This window comes from Eublepharis macularius, chromosome 9, assembly GCF_028583425.1.
Source record: "Eublepharis macularius isolate TG4126 chromosome 9, MPM_Emac_v1.0, whole genome shotgun sequence".
NCBI lineage: Eukaryota > Metazoa > Chordata > Lepidosauria > Squamata > Eublepharidae > Eublepharis > Eublepharis macularius.
In genome coordinates this window covers 86,397,318-86,405,231 of record NC_072798.1, presented here as the reverse complement: position 1 = coordinate 86,405,231, position 7,914 = coordinate 86,397,318, and positions in this window count along the sequence as shown.

Sequence of the window (7,914 nt, the reverse complement as noted above, 5' to 3'; positions counted from 1 at the left end):
AGAGTGCGCGCCTGCAAGCACAGCAACAGGCGGAGCTGAACACCGAGGATGAGGCGGGGCAATCAAGTGAAGGAGAAACACCTGAGCCTCGTTCTCTTATGCTGCGCTGAGCTTATAAGGGAGCAGTGTCATTCACCACTCCTTGAGCCCAGCAGCTCGGCTCCTGGAAGCTTCACCCCTGCCTTGTACCCTGCCCTCGCTCAGATAGACCTCCTGTGTCCTGACCTCAGCTTCGTCCTCGACCACCTCTTGCCTGTCTCTGCGTGCAACTGACGACTTGGTTTTCAGACCTCGGCTCAGCTTTCTGACTCTCCTCTGCTTGCTCCCCTGACAGATGACTCCCTGACTCTTGACCCTTGTGTGTTTTGGACTCTCGCTTTCTGCCTCCCGCTCAGCCAAGCACCCTCCCAAATGGGAACCCCAGCCCTGACCGTGACAATGGCCCTCCTCTCTCAGGGATGCTCCAGCCATGACCTTCTCCTCCCCCTGGTCACACCTTCTACTGTTTTGAGATTGGTTCCACCTCCATGGCAGCCATTTTGTTGTGCTCTGTAGCTTTCCTTTGAATTTTGAAATTACCCATAGAGTCAATATGGTTGGGGACTACTGGTCTAGATATGCCTTAAGCACTCTGATATGCCTTAAGCACAGCCACTATTATGAAGAGCAGCATAGAAGGCCCTGTCGTTTCCACGGTTTCTGGTATTCCTGGATGCTTGCATGCATATTTGTGGAAGTACCTAGGGTTTGATGGAAGCCCTTCTCATTACCTCTCCCTACCTAACCCTGTTATCCAACTCTTAAATAAAAGGGGGAGGAGCAATGAGGCCCAGCAATCTGATTGGTATGTGTCTCTCCAAATGGATTCTTTTGGGTTACAATGAAGCTTCAGTTGGTCTGGGCATAATTCTAAACTGGGGCTGGCTAATGACATGCACTATCCGTTTGAGTATACTGCAAATAGCAGCTAGTCATGGAACTGGGAACCACAAGGATACAGTCTGATCATGGGAAACAGGTAGTGACAGTAGAAAGAAACCTGCCGCAAGTAATGTGCTTAAGACATGCAGGTTGCATGATGTGTTGCATACCTCATCACCTAAAACAGGGGGTCCCAGACTGTGGGTCTCAATCCAGTTAGGTATTTTTGTGTTATAGACTTAAAACTGATAGAAAGTGCGAGGGCGGTTGTAACAACAGTTTGTGTTCCCCGCAGGCCTGTCAAATACGGATGCTGACAACACCACTTTTTTAAACCATTGCAAATAACTACACATTCAAATACCAGACTGAGAAAACACAGCTGCCTAGAAAACACAATGGCTTGATGCCATTAGACTGAATTGCTGGGTCAACTTGCTCCAGACTAAGATGAGTGTTTCTAAAGCACAAGCTGTTTCAGGAGACCGGTGTTCAGTTTATTCACTGATACAAGTTGAAATTTGCTTTCCAAGAGAAGGATCGAAACCAGTTCAGTGAAATTCAACAGCAATAATTAATTGGAACGAACTAAACTCTTTTTAATTTTAACAGTTCAATTGAAGGCAGCGTTAAAAACTTCAAGATACCTGTTCTTTGTTTTTTAAGTCAAGCACAGCAAATCCAACATGTTGCATCAGAGAATATTCACGTTGGCAGCCCCACTAGAGCTTTCATTCTGTATTTGAGTGAAAAATCATTTTGTCCAAGAGCTTATGGGCATTAATAGAAACCAGTTCAGAATCAGCATGTTAGCATATTTCTTGATGCCAGATATCATAGAAAGTTTGTAAGAAAACTGGAGAACAGGACTGAATACTATAGAAATGCATTGTACTCGTTGTAATGCTTGATGTATTGCAGTATTTGATTATGGCCCTTTTCACACTACTCACCGGCTTCCGAAACATTGCGAGATGTAGCGCAAAAAACACGGAAGATAGCGTCTTCTCACACGAGTTTTGCACAATGTCGTGCAAAACTCACGCGAGAAGATGCTATCTTCTGTGTTTCTTGTGCTACATGTCGCGACGTTTCAAAAGCCGGTGAGTAGTGTGAAAAGGGCCTATCTGTTTGGTTGTTTTGGAGAAGGCTTAATTGTAATCAGTGGTGGTTGCTTTAATAGTGTACTGCCTGTATTTCTACATCTTGTAATGAGCTTTATTTATTCAATTTATATTCCACCCTCTCTGCATCAGCAGGCTCAGGGCGGATTACAATCAGTATAGTAATTTAAAATACACATAACTTTAAAACCAATAAAACCACAGAAATATTTAAAACACACAGCAGCAGACTTCTCCAATAACCACCACCCAACCATCTCCAAAGTATTTAACAGGCTTGGTGGGTAGGGGGGCATGTTTTCCTCTAGTTGGCTGGTGGGGAGGCCCAACCAGCATCAACCATACACCTGGTGGAACAGCTCTGCCTTGCAGGCCTGGCAGAAGGATAACAAATCCGGCTGGGCCCAAGTCTCTTTAGACAGAGCGTTCCACCAGGTTGAAGTCAGGACCGAAAAGGCCCTGGCCCTAGTCAATGCTAGGCGGGCCTCCCTGCAGTCAGGGACCATTAACAGCTGTTTGTCGCTGGTTCAAAGTGTCCTCTGGGGCTCATATAGGGAGAGGCAGTCCCACAGATATGCCGGTCCCAGTCCGCATAGGGCTTTATAGGTTAATACCAAAACCTTGAATGTGATCCGGTACTCCACCGGTATGTGCCAGATATTAATAGCTTTCAACCTGGACAAGTGCATGTCTTTTAAAAAAAGAAACATGGTTTATTTGCAGAACAAATTATCAGTCTGAAGAGATGAATAAGTGCCCTTGAAAACAGTCTTTGCGGATGTGAAATAAACTGATGAGAAACCGAATTGGTACCGATTATAGTATCGTAGTTAACAGTGCAATCCTAGATGCAATGATACCCTTCTAGGCCCATTGACTTCAATGGGTGTAACAGCTTAGTAAGTCTGCAGGAGTAAAGATGCTTTTCTGGGAGTAATCCTTGTAACATAACACAGAACTGCTGAGTAGACCTGTTTAGGGTTACTCTTCACTTATCAAGACATGTTCCTGCCATGAAAAAGAATATTCTAATGCAGTAGTTCTCTCAAACTGTGAGATCTAAATACAAACCATGATTCTTATATAGGTGGGTTGTGAGGTGGGATGGGGTGATCAGAAACAGCGAGCTCGCAGAGATGTGATGCAAATGTGATGCATGATGTGCAAAATGGCCATGAAGGATGGCCTGCTGCTCAGTCATGCTAAATATTAACATGAATACAATGTAAACATGACTGGAATTCATTGATGTGAGATTCTTTCATTTTATGTTCTGAGATTCTTTCATTTTATGTTGCAGAGAGGGAACATGGCATGGAATTATTTCACCAGTGGCCTCTGAAAAGCAGAGAAAGTTTAGAAGTGGGTGCAACTTAGAGAAGCTTGGGAATAGAGATGGGCACGAACAGCAATATGAACAAAAAAAGCCATGAACAGCCCAATCTGCTGTTCACGAACAAGCTGTTCATGAGGCCCCATTCTAAATGAACAGGTGGTCGTTGCAAGCCTCGTTCGTTGCTGTTCGTTGCTGTTCATCAAGCCGGACCGTCTGGCACCTGCAATCAATTCCCTTGGCAACTTAGGCAGGGATTGTCTGAACTCTGTCTGAACTGCTGTTGCCCTGGAAACCCCAATCTACGCCCAATTTAGCTTGATAGGCAGGTCTTCCTTTCAAGTGTGAAGCTCCAAATTTGTTACAACAAGGGAACAAATACCAGGGGGGAGGGGGGCTCCCAGCTCTGGCTTAGTTTGCAGACAGTGGAGAGGGAGAGAGTTGCTGTTGGCATTTTGATAGAGAGAGTGCACTGGAGCTTGAATTTTCTTTGTGTGTGATGGGATAGGGATCTACCCCTTCAAGTTCCAGGGCTGCTGCCAGGCTCTGGGGCCAAGCTATTATCTATTATTTGTACCTTTCCTGGTGCCTGCTCAGATCAGGTTTCTGGGAGTGGTGCAGTAGGCATCTTGACTTGGATGATGGCTGGAGGAGAGCCTGCTGGCCTCCACGAACAGCCAACCACGAACATGTTCATGAACAGGGCCATGTTCGTGGTTGCTCGTGAGTCCCTGTTTGTGGATGGCAATGAACACCAAACATCATGTTTGTTTGTTTCTGTTCATGCCCATCTCTACTTGGGAATCACTGGGGCTGCAGGATTGAACTTTCTTGCAGTAAGTTGAAACAGTTGACAGAAGATAGAGCATAAGCTGGTACATTTAATTAGAGATGCTACTAAATTTGTCTGCCCCACTGTTATAAAATCACTGCCCCACTGTTGAAAATCACTATCGCTGAATCCAGCCTACCTTTTCATTCAATCTCACCGAATTTTCTTCCTTACGGCAGCCCTTATTACTCATGGATTTTGTCCATGTAGGTTCTATGATCTCCAGAATAGCTCTTTTTGGTTGTCAAAAGTAACCCCTCCTTTTTTCAGCAGAAAAAAAGCTGGTTGGATTCACTTTGTGTATGTATGTGGATTTTTTTTGCTTTTCCACTTTGCAAATGGAGCTATTTGAATATTTTTTCATCTTGTTTCCTTGCACCATTTTTTCCCATTATATTTAAGCAATTTTAATAATATAATTGTGTCTGCTGCGTGTAATTGTCATATAAATGGTATATAATATCTAGATAGCGTAAAAATTGTGTGATTTTTTTTAAAAGAAACTAACAATTAGGGAACATCAGAATAAAAAAATAAGTGAAACAGAAAGCCTAGCAGAGATTCTAGGTAATTCGATATCCTTTCAAATTTTCGCCTTTTATGGCTGAACTCTAAGAAGGCGAATTTGGGTCTGGATTCAAAGCTGTAAACATGCCAACCAGGGTTTCTTGGAGTCTTCTGAACTTGTGCAAAAGCTTTAATGCTCAGAAGAATCTAAATGGAAACACCCACATGTAAATTAGTGAGAATATGGATTTATCTTCTCTACAGTACTTCCTAATATATAAAAAAATCACTTAAAATACTTATGTCATAAGTATTTTCATGACCATTCTAACATGTGCAATGCAGCCATGGCATATGATTAGAAAAATGAAGTGTGTCCATTCTCTAGTAAAATAAAATAAAGCAAACTGGGACATTATGGGAGAGGGACGTATACAAACACATACACACACTGTGAAATTCACCCCAGTCAGTAATTCTTTTTATTATTAAATATGAAAATATTAAAGAAATCATTGTAACATATACATAGGTAGCTATAATTATTTTCTCTTTTCAGATACTCGTCCGGAAAATGAGACAAAACTATCAGCATTTAATATGCTGCTTAGACAAAAGATGTGTCGGGAGTTGGGGTGGGGATGCTGGCCAGTCTCTGTATTGTCTGTTTTACAATGTTGTTATGTCTTCTTAACAAATTACAGGAAACTCTAGTATTCTGGCTTTGTGTTACCACTAACAATAGCTACAATCATAACAGTTACTATATAAATGACATGTCTGAGGATTACAGAACGCTTAAGGAATAACATCATGGAGTCTGCAAAATCAAATAATGAGCAGAGATGACCAAATGCTCCCTATTTGGTTTTATTTTCTATTCTTGTCAGTGTTTTTTTACTGTTTTTCACTGTTAGTATTTTGCATGCACGCTGTACTGTGTTTAGTCTCCACTTATGCACTGTTTACATGCACATTGCATGAAATAGAGAATGCCAGTTTACTGATGCATAAATAATGTTAGGAAATGACATTTTATGGGGGAAAGTCAGGGAAAGGAAACAAAAAAATGATGCTAATAAAGAATGTTGGGTTTGGTTGACTTACGCTGCAGTTGTAAGGATATTTTACTGGTAGTAGATGCAGAGGAGTTAGCCATCTGACGAAGAGAACTTGATTCTCGAAAGCTTATGCTACAATAAAATTGGTTAGTTTTAAAGGTGCTACTGGACTCTTTTTGATTTTGCTGGTAGTAAGCCCTGTTGAATAAAATGAGACTTATTTTTTAGTACACCTGCGTAGGATTGCTTTTAGACAGAATCCTATTCTCGATCCATTTATATGCAGTTTTATAGCACTCTCATAGTATGCTATGTTAAAGATTGTTAAGTATTCTTATTGTTATTCTTATTATCGAACATTGTTTTCCATGACAAGACCGATTTCTACATAGCAAGCTCTTAAACAAATTTGTTGTAAGTTTGAGTTTGGAAAAACGATATGAATAAAATATCTTTGGGGCCACGTCTCCCTGTATGTTCCCTGAAGACCGCTTCAATCAGCAGATAAATGTTTACTGGTGGTCCCTGGCCCTAAGGAAGCCCACCTCACTTCAACCAGGGCCAGTGCCTTTTTGGTCCTGGCCCCAGCCTGGTGGAACGCTCTGTCAATGGAGACCCAGGCTCAGCAGGACATACTACTGTTCTGCCGGGCCTGTAAGATGGAGCTGTTCCGCCAGGTGTTCGGTGGTTGAAGGGGGTGGTGCCATGTCAGCCTCCCACCTTTGGGGTGGGAGTGGGAGGTTTCTCCCCACCATTGCACTTTAATTTACTTGGTTAATTTATTTTATTATTGCGTATTGTATGTTGATTTTAGAACTATTGTTTTCTTGTTATTCTTGATTTTAACTGTTGTTCACCGCCCAGAGCCCCTGAGGATGGGTGGTTTATAAATTGAAATAATAAAATAAGCCAGTTTGGTGTAGTGATTAAGAGCACGGGACTCTAATCTGGAGAGCCGGGTTTGATTCCCCACTCCTCCACGAAGCCAGCTGGGTGACCTTGGGCGAGTCACAGTTCTCTGGAGCTCTCTCAGCCCCACCCACCTCACAGGGTGATTGTTGTGGGGTAATAATAACACTTAGTAAACCGCTCTGAGTGGGCATTAAGTTGTCCTGAAGGGCGGTATATAAATCAAATGTTATTATTATTATAAATAAATAATAAATAATAATAAATAAATAGGGCTTACTCTCAGGAAGGCACTATCACAGGCACTTATACTCTTAAGGAGTTATACCCTTCTAAGTCAACTGAAGTCAATGCACTTAGAAAGGTGTAACTCTCCTTATGATTGCACTGGATCACTGCATACATGTGCGGACCACCCCTGACTCTGCACAAAGTGCTACAAAGTGGGCAATGGCACCTTAGGCTGTTCCCTGAAGCGATTAGATTATGCTGGGGATCTACAATCTGGTTTTCCCAGTAATTTTTTTTTTACTGACCTCATACTGTGTGGATATTGAAAGTGAAATCCTAGACAATGAATGCCATTCAGAGAAGGCAAGGCATGCTAAACCCCATTGAAATCAAGGGGATTAAGGACACAGTTAAGCACATAAGTCATATTGATTTCAGAGAGACTGAAGCATGATTTTCACTGGATTGGAGTTAATATTAAAATTAATAGTTTCCTAAGCACATCCTTCACCTCTGTAGCTGAAGAAGAGGGCTGATTAAGACTATTTATGTCATGCTAAATTAAAAGCATTAATGATACATGAACTTGCTGAATTCCAATAAATAGTAGATCCAATAAAAATTAAACCCTTTCAAACTGATTTTAACAGGAAAGATTTAAACATATACTTATCTCGAATGGAACTTAAAGGTGCACAGTTTGAGTTGGATTGTCCTTTCAGTTTACAATCATATTGCCTTTCAAAAACAGCTGACTTACCAGGCATCTATTTCACAGACTCGCCTTCTTAAGGGTTCATCACTAGGCAATTAAACAGGCACCTTAAAGACTAACAAAACTTATCCTAAGATATAAAATGCAAACCCTGTTGCTGATGACTCACTTTTTATCCCTGTACAGGCACACTCCACAGGGATTAGAACTGAATCGTTGGCAACACAGCTTGCCTTCCCACCACCTTGGTGGCTTCTGGAGGCCCGGGAAGGCCCGGCATG